Here is a 21,982-nt window from a genome sequence, read left to right on the forward strand (position 1 = left end):
TTAGCACCTTGGTTTTACGTCTCATTTGAAGGACAGAGCACAAGGTTAAGTAAAATGCTCAGGGTCACACACAATGAGTCAGTGGCTGAGCTGGGATTGAACTGGAAACCTGGTGACAAATCCCTTTCTCTAACCACTGGACCACCAAGCCTTGCGTTGTTTACTGTGCCTGTGCCTTACTGTGTTTGAAGTAGTCCATGCATCCAAACGATCCTATAAGACTCATTACATTATCGTTCAAATTATCAGATTATTGTGATGAATCAATGCTTTGGTTTATCCTGCTCAACGGTACGGTTAAGAGCATAGTGACTTGCAGGACTTATTCATTTCTCTAGTAAGTGAAACATGAATGCTTCCTAGTAGCAGCACTGCACTCTTCCAATCTTATGGTGTGAGTATGCTGTCTGTCAGTCCCTCTGGATAGCATAACCCCTTGTTTTTGACACAGCTGGACCCAAAACCAGTCCCTTCTCCAAACCGACGTCCCTCTCGGTCTCCTTCCCTCATTACACCGGACTGTGCCTGTCCTGGTCGGTGATGTCATTATCCTTGGCTTTCACTCCGCCTATCCGATCTCCAGCAGTGAATTCGGAGTATGCCTGTACTGCATGACCTGAGCTAGCAGCCACTCAGCACCTGCCGGGAGCCCATATAATCCCAATGTTCTCACCAGCCTGAAATGTTTATTATATTAAGTATAAAAACAAATAAAACTCCAGGGCACTCGATACTTCTTCTAATGAGCCCTGCCCTTGCGCAGCATCTCAATACGCAATAGCATGATCTAAGCCCACAGCTACTTCGCTCGGCTGGATTGGACACAATCCTTTAAATGGCTATGAACTGTTGTCGGGTAATGCTGAAAAAACGTCAACAATACTTTTAAACAACAATTACGAGATTTGGAATTATTTTTTATTAATTAACTTTTTAAAAAAAAAAAATTATTTAATGTGCCCAATTTTTTTTTTTATCTTGATTTTCTCACCAGTTTGAAATGTCCAGCCCTTTTTTCTCCTCACCGCAGCTCAGGAGAACTGAAGGTTTAGTGGGCGGCCTCTGATTCCACAACTGCGCCAGCTTCCTCTTTTACAGCCAGGAACTCAAGAGCTACTGACCTCTGGAGGACAAAGGCCAGCCCTGCAAGCATCGGTCCAGATAAGCTGCATATCTGCCATTTTTGCACTTGAAAAAAAAATCATAAATACACACTAAATTTTTAATTTGTAAAAATAAGCATAGCAGTTGTGTTGCACAGCTTGTCTTGTCTCCCCCAAAACTTCCACTAACAACTACATCTCCCAGAATACAATGACTTCAGTTACTAGGAAACTACACAAGAAAAATCAACCCAACAAACATTATCCAATCTCTGTCTGTCCCTGTTGTCTTTGCAACCAGTCACAGTAAGAATAAGAAAAATTCGAAGCTACACGGGTTGAAGAGTAAACACCCCAGTTCACCTACAACTCCGACTGGAACCATCGTCATAGGCAACCGCTAAAAAAAGATGCCTAAAATATTAAATTAACTGTTTTGTAACTTATTAATGTATTTTATTTATCTGTATGGCTTTATATTGAAGCTGTAACATGTTCACTGAGTTTAAAAATGTAATGTTAAAATATAATTAATTTGCAGAGTCAGTGTGACACCTCGAAAAAAATGTCGATAAAGAACCTTGTAGAACACACGCGTGGTTATACAGGAGTTCAGAGTAACATTGCAGTTAAAATGGAAGGCTCTTTTTTAATGCCTACTCCTTTACCATTAAAGATTAGCGTGAGTTAGCCATGAGTTCAAGGTAATGTTGCATTTTACCCCCTGAAAGTACATTTTACTCTGTGTTAAAATTCAAGGGCAAGTTATTCCCAGACCCCAAACTTTATCTGGAGCTCTGCTTGCAAGTGTCCGCTTTTGAGCTTACTGGGCTTCTGGCCGGCAGGGTTTGCTGTAACGTGATGTGGAGAAACAGTCCCTGATGGCCACGCAGCCATAATACGAACCTGCGCTGTATGACTCACCCTGCCCACCACACAGCTGTGCTTTAACCAGGCAAACCCCCTGGTTCTTAAATTCTCAAAATCACAATAGTTGCTTTCTTCAAAATATGATTGAGTTGCAGAAGTGTGGAACTTTGTCAGTACTGCTTGTCTGTTCTCCCCTCTTCCCTTTCCCAGCCTCATTGGTATTAGAAACATTTTAGAGAGGCTTTACTATCCCCCCAGGCAAGTTCCACTAAGCTAACAGAAAGAGGTGGGGGTGTGCATTAGGTGACGAAAACTGGAACAGTCCGAAATCTCATAATCTCTGAGGAGTGCACCTATACAGCAGATCCTTCTCTTTCTTTCAGTCACAAAAATAATCCATTTCAGAAGCTTTTAGGAGAAAACAAAAAAAAAAAAAAAAAAAATAAAACAAACTTGAGTTTCCAGGGAAAAGAAAAGCTGTGGTTTAAATGGAATTTTACCAGTCCATGGGTCTGCTGGGATTGTAGTTACTCTGAGACAGTTGTTACGATTCAGTCTTTAATGAGAGGTGTGAGATGAAGAGATTTAACTGAAAGGCTAGTATCTTTTCTGCAGAATTGATCAAAGGTACCTGAAATTTAACACCTGCTATCAACTCAGACTCAGTGTTTTGAAGTAAGATAAATACCTGGAGTTTCAAAATCAGAACGCCACGAGAAACCTGGTTCATTAAGTATGAGTATTTTAAAAGCATATCTGTAACCCGCAGCTAACCCTTCTCCTCAGGATTGGACAGGGCCACTGATCCTCACTCAGTACTACTCCCGTTTATTTCATTGTTTCTCACGAGGTTCCAGTATAAAGGAAGTAATCGACAGAATGATCTTTGTGGAATTTTCAAACGTTGCATCTGTTTATACAAAAGTAAAAAAAAAAACAAAAAAAACAAACATGCACATTTTGTCACACGATTAATTACTAGTTTCATTACAAAGTATTTACAAACTATAAAAAAAAAAACTGGCTACTTTAAAAAACATATCAATACAGCAAATAACAGGTCGACAAGAAAGATGCATGACTTGAAAAGTATCACTGAAAAACCCTTGTTCATAGTGAATGACTGATTGTAATGTACAGTAAAGCCTGACTAGAATTTAAAAACCTGATTAGTCTGTAGCTGTTTGTGTTTTTGCGGGTTCCTGTTTGCTGCTTGGAGAAAGTGCTTGGGGGGGGGGGAGCTTGTGTGCAGGACACCTGCATTAACCCCGGCTGCTGGAAAGCTTGAGAAACCACAGTGCACTAAAAGGCTGTAATGTCACAATTGTGGGACAATGGAACTGTCCCAACCACCTTCTATTTCATTTCAGTATACTAGTGTTTTATGTCTCTCTTGACATTATTAGGTGTTCAATATTCTAAGCCAGGTGTAGCCACAGCTGGTACTTCCAGTCCTGGTCTTTGTTCCAACCCTGTTCTAAATTGCTTAACTGAACCAACTAAACCTCCATCCAGACCCTGAAGTAGTTCATTATATCCTTTTACCTGTTAAACCTGGAGTGGAATGGCTCTCCAGGACCATGATTGGACACCTCTGTTCTAAGCTTTTGCGTCAATGTTTAAAAAAGCAATTTAGTAGTAGTTCAAGATCTACACTGAACCAAACTGCACCTTTCTGGTTTATTTTCCTGTTACAAATGAATAGTGCATGCTGCAAGAAGACAAGAGCACTGTGTCAGTCTGACCAGCTCTTCATCTGTCATGGTGAACGAGCAGCAACTGTCCCATTGGATTGTGGACACAGTTTCAACTGCGTATGCGAATGCCGGCCTACACCCACCTGGAAGGGTGGCCGCACACTCTTATCAGAGGTGTGGCTACGTCATGGACTCTCTTTAGAGGTACCTTGTTGACCGATATTTGTTCTCGGCTAGCTGGGCTACTCCGCATACATTTACCTGGTTTTACAGAATTAATGTTGTTGGTCCCTCTATACCTTCAGTTGGCAGCAGGGTCCTTAAGGTTGCACGCTCACACCACCAACACTAGATGGCGGTAGCGAGATATCCGTTATATGCTGTCCGCTCATTCTCCCTCGCGACGGCTTTTATATACTTTCCCAAAAGTATTGTTGGAGGGCATCTTTTCTTTCAGGGAACCGGGGTTACATCCGTTACCTATCGTTTTAACTGTGCAGTGGAGTGCAATCTTATTTAGAAGATCTCTATTGATTTTAGTTGTATTTTGTGTGCTTTGTTTTTTAACTATACACTAGTTTAATTGTCTGTTTGTGTCACGAGGACCAACAATAGCTTACTGTATGTACACATTCAGTAAGTCATGTTTCAAGTTAAAACTGTGTAAAGAAAATGGGGACACTATGATAGTCCCTTTCATGTAAAGAACATGCGTAAACATTTTGAAGCTTGATTATTAGCAGAGGTGGTCAAATTTGGGGTATTCATTTCGTCCAGCAATACGAATCTGTGAGGGGTTTTCTTATTAGGTGGCTATTCACTATAAAAGTAACTTTAAAACATATAAAAAGTAACTTTATTGTATTTATTACAGCACTGTGATTGTTCAAGGTTGGTCACAAGTTTAGCTTGACATTAGTGGTAATTATGGGTTTTCTGCTATACAAAGAATAATAGCTCCACAATTGATTTTCCATGCACACACTACCTCCAGAAACTACCATCCTGTCCTGAGAACATTTGTTTGAATAAGTCTGGCTGATTTCTTCAGCCGTCTGAGGTAATCCTAGTTTGATTAAAGCAACATCAGCAGTTTACAAAACATTGGGTTAACCAAGCACCCAAGGCAACAAAAACAGCTCTTTAATTACCGGTGGAAGCCATAAACATGCTGGGTGCAGCGTTCATATAATTATCAACACAGGGATTCATCTTTGAATCTCAGGGCAGGTGCTCCTATACACAGGTGTTGTCAAAATAGAAATTAAACACATTTGTCCTGGTCCCTCACTTTATATTTCTCTGAAGGGGATGCAGTGTGCTTTTTTCTTGGTTTGTGGCAGCTACGTGCATTATGGTTTTGGGAACACTAAAAGTTTACAGTACTAGTACTATACTAACAATACATAGCTCAGGCTTCTATCAGCATGCCACTGGCTTCCCAGCTCTGTGCGGATACATTGTTTTGGCGAGACAGAAAGGGAGGGTGCTTGCATCGTCTGAATGTGCAGTCCATTTACGGCCATTCACGCGGCACTAATGAAAGCAAACAAAAGGGAGGGAATGGGGCAGGTGACTGCAGCAAGCTTTCACCGGCCCCACAGCATCATTGCTCGTTCTAAGACAAGCACAGATTAATGAAAGGGGTTCCTGCTCAGGGTGTGCAAGCGCTTTCCCTGCTCCCCTTTTCTTGTGCAGAGGAACTTTTCTCTTTAAATGGGTTTTAGTTACTGGATATAGCAGAGGAGGGGGCTGGCCAGTCACAGCACTTGTGTTTATTTGTTTTTAAAAATGTTGTGACCACCTCCTGTACCCTTCTGTCCCGGGTTTGAAGGAGGGAGCTGTGCAGCCTCCCCTGCTCCTGCTCTGTGCAGCACCTGTAGTTCCTAACAGGTGAAATCTGGGGCTGCTGAACAGCAGGTTTCTCCATAGCCTGAGCCTGTCTGTACCTGCTGCAGGTTCAGCAGCACCTTACATATCTCAAGTTGCCATCTCTCATGAAGAGGGAGACAGTAACCCAGGAGCCAGGGCTTCAAATGTATTTGAATTGGAGCCCCCATCCTGGTTCCAGCCTCATACTGTAGCACTAACATTAGATTGCATTCAAATAGGGCTCTAAATCTATAATAGACTTGCACTGTATTTAGTTCAGATTCTACATTCATTTGCGTATACAGTATTCAGTTGCAGTGGGCTACATTGTATGGACACAAATGATAGAAGTGTTTTAGGGAAAAATAAATCTAAAGGTATGGGGGGGGGCTTTTTTGTTAGTTTCTAAAGACCTGTGCTCTTTAAGGGTTGTTTACAATTTTACTCTTAGTATTACAACCTGAGAATGCATTGACAATCCTTGATACAGGTTTATACACACAAGCTGAGAATGCACTGACAATCCTTGATACAGGTTTATACAGACAATCTGAGAATGCACTGACAATCCTTGATACAAGTTGTGGCAATGTTACCCAGCCCCTGCGTGTATTTCTGTGTTATATGTTGCGTATGGTGTGTTAATGTTGGTGTATTGTAGTTGGTACACGGGATATAATATGAGTTATGCTCATGAGTGTTTAAATTGTATATTTGTATTTAGGCACGAGGATTGCACAGTAAAATGTAATAATATGTGAGCATGGGAAATTGCACTAGATTAATTCACGTGTAGCATAAAAGCAGCATATTTTCATTCACTCTGGGTTGTGTGTTCGGTGAGTGGAGAACGAGTTTGGAGAGGAGAAAGTCATTGTAAATAAGGAATTGATTTCACTCACTGTTTGTTTGTCTGTTCGTCCGTTGTCTGTTAGTGTCTGTTTCGTTTAGTGTTAATTCGTTTTGTTTGTCTGTTTATTTTGGCCTCAAGTGCCGTGTCCTGTTTTTATACAACTGTTTTATTTTCTAATAATAAACCGTGCAGCAGCTCATTAATTCAATTTACCACATCATCATTACTGTCTGTCTCTTCCTGCTTCTGGTCTGACGTCCCCGACTACAGCCATCTTTGTGACACAGGTATATACAGACAAGCTGAGAATGCACTGACAATCCTTGATACAGGTACAGTGCTGTGAAAAAGTATTTGCCCCCTGTCTGATTTTCTGCATTTTTGCACATTTTTCACGTTGAATTTGGTCAGCTCTTTTTGTGTGTTGTAGTAGTATATAGAGGGAGCCTGAGAGAGAAAATGACACCAAAGTTTGGTGCTTCTTTCATTTGTTTTGTGATCAAACTTGCAATCTTCAGGTGTGAAAAAGTTATTGTCCCCCTAGTTAACTCAACCCAATTAAAAGCATAATTAGGGTCAGCTGTTTGAATACTTTGATTAACAATCAGGCCTGATTTGGGCCAGCCCTGCCCAATACAAATCTGACTAACTTTGCCCCTTACCGTCAGAGTGAAGTTGTCAGCACACAGGTTCTAGAGGCACATCATGCCACGATCAAAAGAAATTCTGAAGACCTCCGGAACAAAAGTTGTTGATGCCTATCAGTCTGGAAAGGGTTACATAGCCATGTCTAAGGCTCTGGGGCTCTACCAAACCACAGTCAGAGCCATATTGTCCAAATGGAGAAAGTTTGGAACAGTAGTGACTCTTCCCAGGAGTGTCCGTCCTGCCAAAATCTTTCCAAGAGCAAGGCGTAAAATCATCCAGGAAGTCACAAAGAACCCTAGAACAACATCCAGTGATCTGCAGGCCTCTCTCGCCTCGGCTAAGGTCAGTGTTCATGACTCCACCATCAGAAAGACACTGGGCAAAAATGGGATTCATGCCAGAGCAGCAAGGCGGAAACCACAGCTCACTAAGAAGAACATGAATGCTCGTCTCAAGTGTGCCATAAAGCACCTGGATGATCCTCAAGAGTTCTGGAACAATATTCTATGGACAGATGACTCAAAAGTGGAACTTTTTGGCCAACATGGTCCTGTTATATCTGGCGAAGACCAAACACTGCATTCCACAGTAAGAACCTCATACCAACGGTCAAGCATGGTGGTGGTAGCGTCATGATTTGGGGATGCTTTGCTGCATCAGGATCTGGACGACTTGCCATCATTGAAGGAACCATGAATTCTGCTCTGTATCAGAGAATTCTACTGGAGAATGTCAGGAGATCCCTCTGAACTGAAGCTGAAGCGCACAAGAAATTTAAAGTTTTGGAATGGCCTAGTCAAAGTCTAGACTTAAACCCCATTGAGACGTTGTGGCAGGACCTGAAACAAGCAGTTTATGCTTGAAAACCCACAAATGTCGCTGAGTTGAAGCAGTTCTGCTTGCAGTGGGTGCTGTGAGAGATTACAGCAAGCGTTTGGTTACAGTTATTGCTGCTAAAGGTGGCATAACCAGTTTTTGAGACTAAGGGGGCATTTACTTTTTCTTATGGGGGCATTAGGTGTGCATAACTTTCTTTAATGAATAACTGAAATACATATCAAAATTGTTTGTTCACTCAGGGTCCCTTTTATCTAATATTAGATTTCGGTTGACATTGTGTCAAAAATATGCAAGCATGCAGAAAATCAGATGGGGCAAATACTTTTTCATGGTACTGTATATACAGACAAGCTGAGAATGCACTGGCAATCCTTGTGTAACAGGGAGAGATCTGTGCTGACTCTACTGGCGTGTTCACGGGCTGCAGGAAGAGGGCGGCAGTCGCCCAACAACCGCCTGTGAGTCATGGCAGTGACATGGGGAGGTGGGAAAGTGGGTGTGTGGACTTTCCCCCTCTCTGAATGGCTGAGAGGTGGGTCTTGGGTGATTGTTGGTCCTATAAAATAACGCTCTGTTGTTTCCTCAGGTCTGCCAACTTAGACGCGCTAAGAGTGCGGAAGCTTTGATTCGGGACCGGGAATCAGCCGGTAGAAAAATAAAGATTCACAGCAAGACAGAGAGAGAGCGGGGAATCCTTGGGCAGACCCCGGCGTATTGTGAAAGAGCAGGCTAGATAGCCGATAGAATAGGACGGTGATCCAGGTCGTGCGGGTAGCGGCGACTGGGATAACGCTGCCGAGTGCAGCACCTTTTATTTGTAGCTTTATTACTGTTTTATTTTCCCTTGTTCTTTTCGCCTTCTGTTTTCATTATTTCTTTGAGCACCTGCGAGTGCCCGTGCTGTTCACGTACCAGCTGTGGTATTTCCGTGGTGCTGTCTATCATCGTTGATAGGCAGCCCACGGTCAACAGTGCCCTCTGCCGGAAAAAGCAAGAACTATCTGAAAATAAAACTGGGCACCTGTGTGGTGTTTTCAAGTAGACCTGTCTGTCTCCTAGTCAGTGAATTACCCACACCCCTTCCACACGTGGTGTCAGAAGTGGGATTCACTGGCACTGCCCCAAGCAGTGCAGCTATAGAAGGAGCAGACGAGCCATGGATGCCACACAATTTGCTGCGATGATGGACCTCCTGCGCCAGATGCTCACCGCAGCAGTGCAGGGGGCGGCTAGACCCGCAGCTCCAGACCCCCAGTTACAACGCCCCACAAAAATGACAGCTGAGGATCGACCTGACGCCTATTTAGAGGTGTTTGAGGCCATGGCGACCTCGGCCTGGTGGGATCCAGCCCAGTGGGCTAGTTACCTGCTTCCTCAGCTCACGGGGGAGGCGCAAGCAGCAGCGAGAACGCTGTCCCCGGATCGGATGATGGATTACCCCACGCTGAAAACCGTCATCCTTAGTCGCGTGGGGGCCACACCGGAGGGGTATCGGAAGAAATTCCGAGAGGAGCAGTTTGCGGTAGGGGAGCACCCACGAGCCATCGCCCACCGTCTGAAGGATTACGCACTGGGTTGGTTGAACCCGGAGCTGAACACCAAAGCCAGGGTGGTGGAGTTGATCGTGGTGGAGCGCTTCCTGGAATGTTTAGCCCCGGAACCTCGGCTGTGGGTCCAGCGGCAGGCACCAGACACGCTGGACCGAGCGGTCGAACTTGCCGAGCGGTACCAGGCAGCGGAACCAACGCCCACGAAACTGCCCGGGAGGAGTGCGGCTACTGGATCGTCCCCTCAACTGGCCCCAGAAAGGGCGAAGGGACTGGGGGGAAGTGGTAGTCCAGGATTTGGTCGGGGGGTGTCGGCAGGATGCCTTATCGGCGAGCCCCTTTTATGGCTCCAGTGTTTCCCCCTCTTTTCAAAACTTCGGGGAGAGAAACCAGCCCACCGAGGTGTTGGACGTGCAGGGAGGTGGGCCACCTCTCCCGGGACTGCCCTGTGATGGAGTGTGACCTCAGCTGACCAGGTAGGCGCGTTCAATTACCTCAGTCACTTCAGCACACGGGTTTTTATTCCTGTGACAGTGGATGGTACAAAAACCCAGGCTCTCCTGGACTCAGGGTGTAGTCAGTCTCTAGTACAGGAGAGCCTAATCTCACCGGGGCATAAACGTATATTGGGACAGGCGCATATTAAATGTATTCATGGGGATGTCCGCTCCTATCCCAAGATAAATGTGTGTATGACTATTGGCCAGCAGGTGACGCAGGTGCAGGTAGGATTATGTCCTCGATTGCCGGTGCCAGTAGTTCTGGGACGGGACTGTGAGCAGTTTAAAGATTGGTTGGCTGCTCTGACAGCCCCGTCTTCTTTATTGGCTAAGAAAGAGGAATTAATTGGAGAGATTTTTCCCTTTTGCGATCCAGAATGGTTTTGCCATAGATTTAAACCCCGTAAAACTAAACGGGAGCGTCAGATCGCTAAGAATGAGGGCTGGCAATGGAGGGAGTCGGAGAAGTTTCAGGTGAGGGCGGTTGGTGAAGAGTCCGGGGGGGAGGTCGCGGAGCCAGCGCAGGGGTCTGGCTCGGCTGCCTCTGCTCGGGACCAACCTGACCCCGAGTTGGAAGCCATGGGAGCTGATTTCTTAGCTCGCTCCCGTGACTTCCGACTCGAGCAAGGGCGTGACGACGTGCTGGGCAGGCTCTTTGACCAAGCAGCGGTGGTTAATGGTCGGGTGGTCGAGCCCAGACGCGCCGCCACGTACCCCCACTTTGAAATTGATCGAGACCTACTGTACCGTGTTGATAAATTACCCCAGACCGGTGAAGTGCGTCATCAGTTGCTCATTCCTCAGCCCTTTAAGGAGGATTTGTTGCAGCTGGCTCACGCTATTCCCCTGTCTGGTCATTTGGGAAGGGATAAAACTAAAGCAAGGCTTGTGTCACGGTTCTTCTGGCTGGGGCTGGATGGCGATGTTAAGCGGTTTTGTGAGCGTTGTGGGGAATGTCAGAAGGCCAGCCCTAGAGCCGTTCCACGAGCCCCTCTGGTGCCTTTGCCCCTAGTGGAAGCTCCGTTTGAGCGTATTGGGATGGACATAATTGGGCCACTAGAAAGGAGTGCGGCAGGATACACCCACCTACTTGTCATTCTGGATTACGCTACGCGTTATCCAGAGGCAATTCCCCTCCGATCTATGTCCGCTAAGTCTGTTGCCAACGAGCTTGTGAAGGTTTTCTCCCGGGTGGGGATTCCCAAGGAGATACTAACCGATCAAGGCACCAATTTTATGTCCCGGCTAATCCGCGGAACATGTAAGCTTTTGGGAATTAAGACCATTAGGACCTCGGTGTTTCATCCTCAGACCGACGGTTTGGTGGAACGCTTTAATAAGACCCTTAAGAACATGTTGCGCAGATTTATTCATAGTGATGTGCGTTACTGGGACCAGCTGATTCCTCCTCTTCTCTTTGTGATCAGAGAGGTTCCCCAGGCTTCTATGGGGTTTTCACCATTCGAGCTGATGTATGGGCGGAGACCCCGGGGCGTGCTCGACCTGGTCAGAGAGATGTGGGAGGAGCAGCAGGACAATTCGACCAATACCGTCCGGTATGTGTTGGACCTGCGCAAACGTCTTGAGTCTGTTGGAAAATGGGCGCATGACAATTTGCAGCAGGCGCAGCACAGACAGGAGACACAATATAACCGAGGAGCCCGGTTGCGCACATTTCAGCCGGGGGATAAGGTACTTCTGTTATTACCCAGTTCTGAGTCGAAACTCTTGGCTAAGTGGCAAGGACCCTTTGAGGTTATACGCCAGGTTGGGAAGGTGGACTATGAGATCTGCCAGCCAGAGCGACGGACAGAGAAACACATTTACCATATCAATCTCTTAAAGCCTTGGTTACAACCAGAGGCGTTGTTAATGGCGCATGCAGATGACATCACGGACCTAGGACCTGATCTTTCTGTGTTGGGAAGAAAAGGATCGGTACAGATTGCTGAGAATCTGACACCAACGCAGAAATGTCAGGCTTGCGGTCTGGTGGCGGAGTTTCCTGACGTGTTCTCTTCCGTCCTGGGGCAGACTCGAGTAGCCCATCATCACATTGATATTGAGCCGGGGGCGCTAGTTTGCCAGAGGCCGTACCGTATACCTGAGCGTAAAAGACAGGTAATAAAAGCGGAAATTGATGAAATGCCTGGGGTAATTGATGAAAAGACTGGGGGTAATAGAAGAGTTCCAAAGTGACTGGAACAGTCCAATCGTTTTAGTCGATAAGCCAGACGGGTCAACTCCATTTTGCGTTGATTTCAGACGAATCAATGAGAAATCGAAATTTGATGCTTATCCAATGCCCCGAGTAGATGAGTTGCTGGAGCGTCTAGGCACGGCTCATTTTATGACGACACTGGATTTAACGAAGGGGTACTGGCAGATACCCCTGACCCCGGAATCTAGAGAGAGGACGGCGTTTTCGACTCCCTTCGGGTTGTACCAATTCAGGACCATGCCCTTTGGGTTGCACGGAGCCCCCGCCACTTTCCAGCTGATGATGGATCGCATCTTGCGGCCCCATCAGCAGTACGCCGCTGCTTACATAGATGACGTGGTTATCCACAGTGAGGATTGGCCGAGTCATCTGTGTAAGGTAGCGGCGGTGCTGCAATCCTTGCGGGAGGCGGGGCTCACTGCTAACCCAAAGAAGTGTGCCATTGGGAAGAGTGAGTCGGAGTATTTGGGGTATCGAGTAGGGGGTGGCCAGATCAGACCGCTAGTTGCTAAGGTGAAAGCCTTGGCTGACTGGCCGGTTCCTACAACCAAAACCCAGGTGCGCTCTTTCTTGGGACTAGCGGGCTATTATAGAAAGTTCATCCCGAGTTTCGCTACGCTCGCTGCTCCCTTGACAGACCTCACCCGGAAGGCTGCCCCAAATACGGTTCAGTGGACGGAGTCGTGCCAGAGGGCCTTTCTCGCCTTGAAGCGGAGGCTGTGTAGTAAGCCAGTACTATGCAGCCCGGATTTTGGTAAGAGGTTCACCCTGCAGACGGATGCGTCAGAGACAGGTCTCGGGGCAGTGTTGTCTCAGGAGGTTCGGGGAAGCGACCACCCGGTCCTGTATATCGGCAGGAAGCTCCTTCCCCGCGAGAAAAATTATAACACCATCGAGAAGGAGTGTCTCGCGGTAAAATGGGCAGTCGAGTCACTCCGGTACGAATCACACGGTGGTACTTGGCCTTGCAGCCCTATGCCTTCAGGGTAGTCCACCGAGCAGGAAAGCTGCATCAAAACGCAGACTTTTTCTCTCGGGAAGGCATGGGGGTGTAAGATTTTCGAATGAACCGGTGGTGTCATTCTGAGGGGAAGGATATGTAACAGGTAGAGATCTGTGCTGACTCTGGCGTGTTCACGGGCTGCAGGAAGAGGGCGCCCAACAACCGCCTGTGAGTCATGGCAGTGACACAGGGAGGTGGGAAAGTGGGTGTGTGGACTTTCCCCTTCTCTGAATGGCTGAGAGGAGGGTCTTGGGTGATTGTTGGTCCTATAAAATAACGCTCTGTTGTTTCCTCAGGTCTGCCCACTTAGACGCGCTAAGAGTGTGGAAGCTTTGATTCGGGACCGGGAATCAGCAGGGAGAAAAATAAAGATTCACAGCGAGACAGAGAGAGAGAGCGGGGAATCCTTGGGCAGACCCCGGCGTATTGTGAAAGAGCAGGCTCGATAGCCGATAGAATAGGACGGTGATCCGGGTCGTGCGGGTAGCGGCGACCGGGATAACGCTGCCGAGTGCAGCACCTTTTATTTGTAGTTTTATTACTGTTTTATTTTCGCCTTCTGTTTTCATTACTATTTCTTTGAGCACCTGCGAGTGCCCGTGCTGTTCACGTACCAGCTGTGGTATTTCCGTGGTGCTGACTATCATCGTTGATAGGCAGCCCACGGTCAACAGTGCCCTCTGCCGGAAAAAGCAAGAACTATCTGAAAATAAAACTGGGCACCTGTGTGGTGTTTTCAAGTACACCTGTCTGTCTCCTAGTTAGTGAATTACCCACATCCCTTCCACACCTTGATACAGGCATATACAGAAGTAGGCTTCCTTGCAGTGTCTTTAATTCTCTTTAGGATGCATAAACCAAAGTGACCTTTAAGAAAGGAAAGTTAAAAATAATAATTGGTGATTTTCTGCTTATGAGTTTTTGGCATGACTACGCTGTCGTCCTTGCCAAGTGACCACGCGTGTCTTGATCTTGTCATTGGCCCCATTGCAGCGTGGTGTCTGTGTGTGACAGGGTTTTGTAAACCCATAAACACTGGATTATAATTGGGGCTTCTGTTTTTTACCGATCAAACACCCCTGATACAGAAAAAATGAAATTGGAGAATAGCCATTAAACACCAGAAAAAACACTTTTCCATTTAAAAGAACAAACAAACAAAAAACCTACATTTCCCAGTGCAGCTGGGCAATGTCCTTCCTTCCTGATTTCCTGACTATCAGTGATTCGTTCTGAATACTTTAAACTCACCCCTACTACTGAGTGGTAGCACATTCCTACATGTCTATTGGAGACTGCACTTGCGAGATTTAAAATTAGAGTACAATTAGGAATGGAGGCTTGTTAGCAGGATTTGAAGCTGTATTACAGTTAAGATGTGACGAAATGTAAAAAAAATGCCTACACATAAAAACCCAGAAGAATGTTCGTGTGACTATAAGGATTTCGTTGCAGAAGACAGCGAAGGAAAGAAGGTACAACTTAACTGTAAGTACTGTCAAGTTGCTACTATACATATTGTGACAGAATAAAATGCCCAAGCATTGTGGAAAGTAAATGAAAACAATAATTTCATACAGTATATACAAAGTGGAAGGCCCCCCCCCAAAAAAAAAAAGATTTACATAAAACTTGTAAATAACTAAAAATAAGCACAGAAAAATGAAGTTAATTAAAATAGAAGCCCTAATTATAGTCAAAGCTTTTGCCAGCTCACTGTAAAAAGCACTATTTTTCTCAATGGTTGACTTTTTTTAACTTTACACCTTTATTGGAACTATTATCTCTTCATTTTAAGAAACTGGTGTGCATTCTAGTGAGTGAATTTTTTTTATATTGGTGTGGGAGGCTGGTGAGTATAGAGGCCCAGAGACAGACTGCAGTTCAAAAAAATAACTCTTATTATAAATAAACACAAAATAAACGTGCACAAGGGCAAAATAAAGGGATTTAAACACAAATAAAGCAATATAAAAACAAAACTTGCAAAATTAAGGTTTCCAGGCTGGGCAATGCCTTCACTGGATTCACAAATACAAAAACCCACAAACACTAACCTGCTTCCTCAGCTCCCTCTTTTCAAATGAGAAGCAGAAGCCTCCTTTTATGTCAGGTGGCTGGGTGCTGATTGATCGTTAATTAACCTAATCAGCTAATCAACCCCAGCCACCTGAACATAATAAACCCAGGCAGGTAGGGGAAATTAACCCCATCCCTGCCAATTTAAAAATTGGAAATTTAGTTTTTTTGTCAACCTATTACAGAGGCTACTCAACTGTACTATTCTGCGTTCTACTTTTAAAAGTTAGGATAACTAACTGATTTGGTAAGAGCTGCTGTGCTGTGTACACTCATCTGTTAGGATTGTCAGTAACACATGACACAGTGGCATCATTCTGATTTTGTTGTTTTTATTATAAAACAAGCTTCTGAAATGCAGTGGTTGTGCTTCATCAAAGATGTTTATGTTGGAGAGTCGGGTATTAATATCTCGCTGTAGAGAGAGTTTGGGGAAATTCCGACTGCAGTTTAATGCCAGCTCCTGACTGCCAAACCCCTCCTCCAGCCTCTATACAGCTGAACATCAACACATACCAAGAATTTGCAAAGCCCTGCAGAATAATCAGGTAGCATGGGGGAATTCCAGTGTCCAGACAGACACAGGAACCAGGGCTGTTAGCTGGACAAGCCAGCTTTACACTGCAAACAGCATTTCATGTACCTATTCTCCACAATTGTGCCCAGGAATGTTACTCGCATTTCCTAGGATTTTTAAACTTATTGGTGCAATTTTAATTAAAAATTGAATTTAAAATGTCTACTGTGGTCCCCCTTTCAATGTGCTGATGATTCTATACATTGTTTTGTTCTTTTAAGTAATTCAGGATAAGTGCATATGCCAAAGTATAGAAAAAAACACAAGAAAAGGGAGGGTCACCAGTGATAATATTAATAATGCTGGCTAGTGTGACACCAGTGATAATGTTAATAATGCTGGTTAGAGGGGGACAGTGATAATGTTAATGATGCCTGTTAGAGATAGGATTTTAAAACCTTTTGAGAAGTTCGTTAAGTACTATTTTTTCGATTTACACAAAGCTTCAGTGTCAGGATGTATGGGCAGTTTAAGAGTTGGGCGCGTGAATGTCAAACCCCTGTTTTTACATGTGCCCAACATAAGATACTTATTATTTTAATGATAGCTTGCATTTACAGCTGTGGAGTTGGATATATGTTACTTACATACTTGTTTTATTAAGCATTTCTGACTCCTTAAACCAACCTGGTCAAACCTCACATGGCAATAGCACTGGTTTATTTTCTACTGAAGCTGCTGCTGGCCAATTAGTGTTCCTGGTAACTAAATTATTAACATGTGAGTGAAGTTTGCATGGCCTCCAGCAGCATTTTGCAACAAGGGTTATAAATCTGTCATTCGGATATTTCTGGTTTGCTTCACTTTGTAAAACTCCAAGCCCCTTTGATCCTGACAGATCCCTGCAGGTGAGGCAGCTAAAGCTGTAGGTATGTATTCTCACAGCATATCTTGGAACAGAAACTACTCCAGATAGTTTTATTTCAACCTGCCAGAAAGACATTTCCGTATATAAAAAAGAAACTGTTTTCAGATCATTTGATTTGGCATGTTTTTTGACAAGTGTTCCTCAAACATGGTTTATTTTTTAAAAGGTAAAACTTCAAACAACTTGAAGTTTTTTCATCTGTCCAAAACACATAGATTTTTGTAATGCTACATGCCAGCATGGTATTATTTCTGGATGCAAATGAAATGGTGCATATTTCAAAACTTGTAAGAAATAAACTTGTATTGTTAATTTAGTGGCTCCTGTATGTACCAAATGTTACTAGCACTGAAGCAAAAGCTTGTGTCAGATGTGTTGGTTAAACTGAAAAAACCTGGGGTGTGGGTCTAATTTAATATGATTCCTGTTTGAGAAGCAAGTGAAAGAGATACTTCACATCATATGCATTGTCCTAATATATCATTTGCCTGTGTGTGTGTGTGTGCTGTATAATCCTCTATTGTTTCTGCTTACTTACTATTCCAGCAACAAATTGCTATGGAAAAAAAGTGTGAAATGAGGTGACACTGATTGTTGCAAACCCCTATAGAAGTTTTCCCCAATAAAGCATACTGAAAACATGGGAAAGTGCAGGTAAGCATTAAGACCCAACTTCGCCAAGTTGGCTGATTTTAAATCGTCAATTTAAATCACTGATTTAAACCATGATTTAAATCAGGTTTTAATCACTTGATTTTTTTTTAATCACTTGATTTTTTTTTAAAATCACTGATTTAAATAATTTGATTTACTACCTATTTTATATATTTTCTCAAGGAAAATACATGAAAATTATGTTTTAAAAACCTTTTATTAATACAAACATCTTAAGCTTTTACTGTCTATAAACTAAAATTCTTAGGGCTGTATTGTGATCACAGCGCAAATGCGAGTGCAACCGCGAACAGCGCTTGCCTCTGATTCTGTGGTGCAAAAATGAAGCAAGATGTAAAAAAAAATTAAAATACTGCACTGAAATGATATTATGAAGACATGTCTTGCCCCATTATAGAGCGCCTGCCCCATCATTAACATATTCACCAAAGTGATTCTGATAACAGTGTAGTGGGTCCCAAATAGACAATTGAGCACTGTGTTAAGACCCGCTGAAAAAGAATGACAACCATTAACGAATGGGAAGAGCCCTTTCTGAACGTCAACCACTCAGTATATATAAAAAAGCTGCCCTATCAGGGTCCGCCTGTGAGGAGGAAGTCTCTCCCACCTCTTGCTGAAGAGGGTCGTCCTCACAGTAACATATTGCCATTTTCTTTCGAAATTGGAGGTCAGCTGGGGACACGACCCCAAAGGGTAATGGTTGTCTTTATTTTTCGGGGACCCAGGGTTATAGTAATAACCTAACGTTTCCTTTCAATGGAATGACAACAATTACCAAATGGGAAGCTGTACCAAAGGTGTCGTGGCTCCAGATTACCGACAGTACGGTCTCACGGCGATAGCCTCAGAGCTCACATGACGCCTAAGGGCATGCCGCCTGCCCATTGAGGGTCTAGCTCGGTTTGCAACATCAAGGCAGTAGAAATGCGCAAATGTCTGACTACCTGTCCATGTAGCAGCATTGCATAGCTCATCCAAGGAAGCGCCATGAAGTAAAGCCCACGAAAGCAACCATCACCACCAGCGACCTCCCTGATGTCTGACCCAACTCCCCCATTAGGTCAGTCATCGCCTTTGCTACCGCCCGAAGCTCCCCTTTGTCTGCTTCAGTCGCCCTTTCCTGCAGCCTCTCTGCTAACTGGGTCTGGTAGAGCACCAGTATAGCCATGGTGTTCGCTGCTCAAACTGACAGCGCTGCTGACGCGTATGCCTTCTTCAGCATCACATCAGTTGTCCTGCAAGGCTTGGACAGGCGGGTCAGGTCCTTATCTCCCCTGGTGAAGGTGGAACCTTGCACCAATACCATGACTGTGTCCCCGATAGTGGGGAATGTGCCTAGGCCCATTTCTTGGGCTCCTGCATTGTGCAGCAGGGACTCTGCTGTTTTGGAATCTGAAGGTGCAGACGCTGGGTTGCTCCAGGAGGCGTGCACCAATACCAGGAAATCCTGGCACAAGGGGAGGGCCTGCTGTGGGTGTCCTTTCTGTTGTAGAAAACTGTTCCACTTTCCCTCCTGTTCTGCCTGCCAGGGAACATCCGTGGCTGCAGCTGCATGAGTGCCCTCAACTCTTTCCTTTGCGATACATGCAGCAAGGGCGGTAGGGAGCCGCCCACTATGGCTTGCCCGATGGATGTGGCTGGGTCAGACACGACTGACCTTAACGCTGTAAAGGACAGCTTGCCTGGGCTAGCAGGTCTAGGTGCTGGGGATGGGGAGCGAGTTTGTGGAAGTTGGGGCTGCCCGGTGGTAGGGGGCAGTCTAAACTGCGATTTAAGTCTCCAGCATTGTCTACTCATTCTCCCTTGGTTCGGGGAGAAAGACTCAGTTCGGGATAGGGCTGCTCTCCTGTGCTTAGTTCTTTTGGAGAACTTCCTGTATGGAAAGCAGTCCAACTCAGCCTCCAGTGCTTTGGCCACGTGGTCTGGCCCCAAGCATCTGGCGCAGAAAAAGTGCTCGTCCTGTCTGGGCAGCTTAGTCGCTCATTGATTGCACTGCTGAATCCCAGTGGATTGCACTGAAATGACGCATGCGTAGGCAGGGCTGACTGCGATCGGTGCCGAGTGTAATGGCATTGGCGCCGAGTAAGCGCGGTCAGTGCCGAGTCAATCAGGGCCGGGGTAGGCGCTCGAGGATGTTGCAAGCCCAAAGTCGTCGAGGACAAGTGCGGTTGATGCCGGGCTGATGTTGCCGATTCAGTTGGCGTGGTCGCCGAGGGCAAGCGCAGCCCTGCTAGGAAACCCTGAGGCTTGAGAGGGACGCTAGGCCTGAGCTGGGTTTTTTTTTTTTTTTGGTTTTTGTTTTTTTTGGTCGCTGTGGCCAATTTAAATTGGCGTAGAGGACGACAGCATCCTACAGCACCACAACAGCTCAAAACACGGTAGAAAAACTGCACAACGAAGTGGAAAAGAGAGTAATGGCTGCTGGTCAATCTCAAAGAAACCAGCTCTAGTCAGTAAACTGACAGGGGAATAAGGCAGGAGCACTCTTGATAAAACGCTTGGAAGCATAATTTACCATTAATATTTTAAATTTGAAGGTAGGAACCGACAAATCAGCCAAATTTGGACCAAGAAAGCATGAGGAAATTTGTGACCTGTCTCAGTGAAGTGTGAGAGAAAATGGCGATATGCTACTGTGAGGATGACCCTCTTCAGCAGGAGGTGGGAGGGCAGGGCCCTGATAGGGCAGCTTGTTTATATATGCTCAGTGATTGATGGTCAGAGAGGGCTCTTCCCATTCAGTAATTGTTGTCATTACATTGAAAGGGAACCAGGTTTATTTAGTGGTGCAATCAGGAACTTTAACAATTGAACACACTATAAAAAGCAAAGTAGTCCTAAGTAACAACTGTGTGTGTTTGGACTTACACAGAAAGAGGAAATCAAAGAAAGAAAAGTAAAAGAAAAGAATGACTGGGATGAGTGAGGGGGATTTTTCTCCGGTGTACTCCATCGCTAAATTCTTGTAGTTGACATATTGTCGTTCACATTTCGAGGATGCCACAATGATAAATAATTTGCTTTATGTATTCATTTAAGATTGAGTAATTTAGTTTGGTATGTAACTATTTACAAACCACTATTTCCAACATAGTTACATTTACAATTTTGGGGTCCTGTGGAGCTACAACTACGGTACTGCAAAAAAAAAAAAATCCTTAATTAAAAAAAGAAAAAAAATCCAAAAATTTGATTTAAATAAAAAAATTAATTAAAAAAAATCACCAACCTGATGGACGAGCTTGGCCTCCTCTCGTTTGTACATTTTCTTACGTAAAGCCCAAAGAGGTTTGGTGAAGCATATTTAAAAGCATAACAAACTATGGTAAAGGAATAGTATAACCATGGGAAATGCATGGCAAAGCTGCAGAATCACAATGAAAATGTACTATAGTAAACTTTTGTAAGGGTCCAATGCACAATGCTTCAGCTATGAGCTTCAGAGCGGATCGCACCGCTAAACATGTTTCCTCATGAGGAGTCTTTTCAGAGGCATCTTTGCTGAAATGGTTAGTAAGCATAGAAAAAAGAACAAAGCAGAACCATTAGATAATCATACTGAACACACATAACAGGATATAGAGGTGTAATAGCAGGACGGTGATAATGAAGAATCACTTGAAGCTCTGTAAGCTGAAATCTTCTGCAAGTGAAACATACAATACAGTTCATGTTTTGTATTTCCTGCTCCCTAAAGCTTTTGAAAACTCGATTTTTACCCACCCTACGTTTATTTTACTCAGCGGTTTAATTGGTTTTGCGTGCTCATTTTCTTGAAAGAAATCTTTACACTAGGCAAAAGAAAGACTGCTGTGTGCACAAACCTGGAAGCTGTTGTAATCTGAGCTCTTGAGTGCAAGCAGCAGCCAGTCTCCTTTAGTTTTTTACTAGTTCTTCCTTTTAACTGCATGCAGCTTTCAGAATATTGCAACTGACTGCTTTGCAGAAGTTCATGAGAGGTGCTGCATACAGAGCCATTTACCCCATTCCATGTCACAGCAAAGACTATGGCTGATTTCTCAACTTTGATCTTGTGATATGGAGGCTGACCTCTACAGGCAAAAGAAGGTACTCCCGACATACTGCAGATGGAGCCCATGACTTCTACAGTTGTTGATATGGGGTTGGATGGAAATATTGGTTTTCTGATTTGTAGAGAATGACTGACTTGTATAATCATCTCTTACCTTGAAGTAGTTGAACTTCACAGCTGGGTGTGCTCTCGTAACAGGATGGTGTGTGTGGGGACGTCAGACCCGGAAGAAACACTCAGTACTGCCAGATGAAATGTGAATTGCGCTGTTGCCGCAGTTTAATCAATAAACAGAAAATAAAAGGCTGAACAAACGAAAAACACTTTGTAAAATAAATCGGCACAGTAGCCAAAACGAACAGACAGACAGACAAACGGTGGATGAACAAATAAGTATCGTGCAGCACGTAGTAATTGTTAATCTTTTAGTTTTTACCTCATCTCCACACCTGTTCTCCACTCACGAACACACTACCCCGAGTGAGTGAAAACATGCTGCTTTTATGCAGCTGTACCGAGATTTGATTGCTAATCAATCATTCTATTGGAGTCTCAGAACAATTGCACATGAATTAATAAAGTGCAATTCCCGG

The sequence above is a fragment of the Polyodon spathula genome, chromosome 11 (assembly GCF_017654505.1).
Source record: "Polyodon spathula isolate WHYD16114869_AA chromosome 11, ASM1765450v1, whole genome shotgun sequence".
NCBI lineage: Eukaryota > Metazoa > Chordata > Actinopteri > Acipenseriformes > Polyodontidae > Polyodon > Polyodon spathula.